Here is a 4446-nt window from a genome sequence, read left to right as displayed (position 1 = left end):
TTTAAACAAACTCTGACCAGGTCCGTATAGCCTCCTGTACACCTCAACAAAATGCATTATTTGTAGAGTAAAGGTAAAACGATAATAATCTTCAGTAAGACCTATATACCAACATCTAAGAATCGCGAAGAGAGCACTAACTTCCACATGTTTGTAGTTTTCGGTACGTTTCAACTGTCATTTGCTGCTTATTTTCATTTGTTTTTGTTGTTTTTGTTTTTTGTTTTTATTTTGCAATTCGTTGAAAATAATATACATCTCATCAAACTATTTGAATTATTTACACAGACTAAGCAGATCGCATATCTTGTTTGGCGTCGACATTAATTTTTATGACATCCGGTTACGATTTAAAACGAATGTACGATTAATGCTTTATATTGCCTACATACTTTTCGTTTTAATCTCCGTGATATTATCAGGATTGTTTCATCAAATATTTTGGAAAGTATCCTTATACGGGTTTGAATATGATTGATATCCAAAATCGACACAAGCTGTTATATTGGGGACATAGGATGTAGTCCTGGCATGGGAGAAATGACGGAGACCGTACATCCGTGGGCGGTGTTAACAAACCTCGTGATTATTTTGGTGATTGGGAATGGTAGTAAATACGACAGTAAAATGAATGAGGCATGCAGACAATGTTGATGCTAGACTTCAGACGGATATTAATGTTTTGAAGCTCGGTGGAGTAGACCTGATAAAGAATTTCTGGTCAGGGGCTATAGCTTTTAAGGTAAAATGATGCTTTCAGTACAAATATAACTGGATACGAAAACAACACGAAAACAGAAGCGTAGATAACAGGGCGATAGTGAGGCAATGAATTAACCATTTACCAACTGATGTGCATCAAACAATAGCGGGTAGACAGTTCATCTGTCATTGTACTGTAGGGTAGACAGTTCATCTGTCATTGTACTGTAGGGTAGACAGTCCATCTGTCACTGTACTGTAGGGTAGACAGTCCATCTGTCACTGTACTGTAGGGTAGACAGTTCATCTGTCATGGTACTGTAGGGTAGACAGTTCATCTGTTACGGTACTGTAGGGTAGACAGTCCATCTGTCACTGTACTGTAGGGTAGACAGTCCATCTGTCACTGTACTGTAGGGTAGACAGTTCATCATTGTACTGTAGGTTAGACAGTCCATCTGTCACTGTACTGTAGGTTAGACAGTCCATCTGTCATTGTACTGTAGAGTTGTCTTCCAGACTTCATGTCGTTTAGGTAGGTATGAAGCAATATCCTTATAACAACAGTTATACAATCAGCTACATTAGAAAACTTTTGTTAAGTGAACGTGATCTTTTCGGGAAATGAATTTGCGTATCATTTGACATCAGATTCGATTGTAAATCCTATCTTTGCACGCACTCACGACACTGAGCGATTTGCCAGAGGTCCTCTAAAATCTCAGCATCTACCGAGGCAATGAAAGCAGTAAAACCTGAAGGGCATTGTTTGTTCGTGCATTGACCCTTGGGATACATTGAAATACTTGAACAAATATCAACACCAGATCAGGAAAATTCAATTCAGCCGTTCAATACTGCAGAGGCATGCATGTTAGACTTTGGTGCATTCCATTGTTAAGTGCAGAGCATGTGAATATGATGTCTCTGGTAGGCAGAATACCAGTACGTATGCACTGGAAGCCACATTACACCAGTTCGTCCATATACGTGTAAACGTTCGGCGCCAAAGAGATATCGGTACCTATAGTTTCTCTCACCTTAATAATCGTCGCGACCATTTCGGTCGGAAATAGAACTGCCACCTCTCGCACAGTGATCACCAACTACCTTTCGGAATGGTTGTTTGTCGCTTCGAGAAAATCCGTCACATTTGTCAGAACAATGCAGTTGGAAGGGATACACACTTTTCTACCAACCTTTCTGACACTGAAATAAGGTATAACACTAAAAAAGCATCATTGCTTTCTTCAGTGACCAATAACAGTTTATTTTCACACTAACCTTAGCAATTGATGGCGGGAGAGACTATGAATGAAAACGAAAACTGTGTAGTGAAACCTAACGCTTATTTATTAGGAACCGACATTATCCTGTTTGTCACAGTCGTCGTTGTGGCAAAAGTATAAAGTATGTAATGTAAAGCACTAGTATTGGTACATGTATAAACACGTTATATTCCACGACGCGTCGTCTCCCGACTCCAACTTTTATTGTCATGTTAGGTGACAGTGACTGATGTCAAGCTTACGAACAGACGTTCAATTGCCATGGACCGCAAAGTTGACCTGACGTCTGGTTGGCTGGGTAATAGGGTAAAATATTACAAACCGTTCAAAGAGGATTTCTGAAACTTCGGCGAGTCTTGTTAGTAGTAGAACTTACCATACAGCGAATTGCAAGTTAGTCAACAAAATTGAACTTTCAACAAAACGTTGTGCGAGGTATTTTTTTTTACCATTATGGGATAAAGCAGCCACTAATGCCTATGGCAAGACGTTTTTAACATTTAATCCCATATCCTCTTAAGGGAATATCTTTTTCACTTAAGTGAAAAAAGAACTTGCCATAAATGCCTTCCCGAGTTATAATCAAGGGCATACTTACGAGACTACAGTATGATACATGTTCAAATATCTTATAACTATTAAACACTTCTCAATCCAGACATTTAACTTAATATACATCGACATGCATTTTGATATTAAAAATAATTTATGAATAATATAATCACTTAAAATTTTCATGTTTGCTTTTCTATGTTGTAATTGCATGTAAGATACCGGATATGTTTTGGACAATGCCTAGGAATAATAAGAATGTAAATTTTTGTAACATTGTAAACATACTTGTTAGAATGAAGACAGGATTTTTACAATTGATACTTTATTGTTTTACGTAGGACAAAATTTTATGTTGTTGACATCATTGTTAAATTGTAGAAATTATTGGAATCCTTGAGACATTTTTGTTTTACGTAGAATTAATGGTTACATTGTAGAATATGTATCACGTAAACTTAATAGTTACATTGTAGAATATAAGTGTTACGTAAACTTATAGTTAAATTGTAGAATATTAGTGTTACGTAAACTTATAGTTAAATTATAGAATAATAGTTACATTATATAATATTAGTGTAACGTAAACTTAATAGGTTACATTATAGAATATTAGTGTAACGTAAATCTAATAGTTACATTATAGAATATTAGTGTAACGTAAACTTATAGTTACATTGTAGAATATAAGTGTTACGTAAACTTATAGTTAAATTGTAGAATATTAGTGTAACATAAACTTAATAGTTACATTGTAGAATATTAGTGTGACGTAAATTTAATAGTTACATTATAGAATATTAGTGTAACGTAAACTTAATTGTTACATTGTAGAATATAAGTGTTACGTAGACATTGTAGACATAATGGTTACATTGTAGACATAATGGTTACATTGTAGATATAATGGTTACATTGTAGACATAATGGTTACATTGTAGACATAATGGTTACATTGTAGATATAATGGTTACATTGTAGACATAATGGTTACATTGTAGACATAATGGTTACATATACTAGTAGTAAACATAAGCATTATACTTTAGACAGATTTGTTAGACATACCTTTGTAATTGTAAGAACGGTTGTAATGTTAAACATACTTATTACATATAAGACAGTTGTTTTGATGGTGGATCAAAATTTTAAAAAGGTATATATAACTGTTCCTATACAGATATTATAGTTACAATGTTCACTCAATTATCTTACATACTGTATATATAACTGTTCCTATACAGATATTATAGTTACAATGTTCACTCTATTATCTGACATACAATATATATAACTGTTCCTATACAGATATTATAGTTACAATGTTCACTCAATTATCTTACATACAATATATATAACTGTTCCTATACAGATATTATAGTTACAATGTTCACTCAATTATCTTACATACTGTATATATAACTGTTCCTATACAGATATTATAGTTACAATGTTCACTATATTATCTGACATACAATATATATAACTGTTCCTATACAGATATTATAGTTACAATGTTCACTCAATTATCTTACATACTGTATATATAACTGTTCCTATACATATATTATAGTTACAATGTTCACTATATTATCTGACATACAATATATATAACTGTTCCTATACAGATATTATAGTTACAAGTTTGACTCTATTATCTTACATACGGTATATAAATTGCCTTGTATTCATTGTTCGCGGTTTCATTTACGGGTGTACAGACCTTCATTACAGCAATTTCGTTCCATGTTAAATTGATTATAGGTATATACCATGTGATCATAAATAAGTTGTGTGAAGATGTTTGTAAAAAAACAACCTAGATGACGAGGAGTTATATTTAATGTTGAGGTCGTTTGCTCTAATCTAGCTTCTTCGTTGCTTACTCAGAATCTGAACGAGA

The sequence above is a fragment of the Pecten maximus genome, chromosome 3 (assembly GCF_902652985.1).
Source record: "Pecten maximus chromosome 3, xPecMax1.1, whole genome shotgun sequence".
Classification (NCBI taxonomy): Eukaryota; Metazoa; Mollusca; class Bivalvia; order Pectinida; family Pectinidae; genus Pecten; species Pecten maximus.
Note: the sequence above shows the minus strand (reverse complement) of the source record.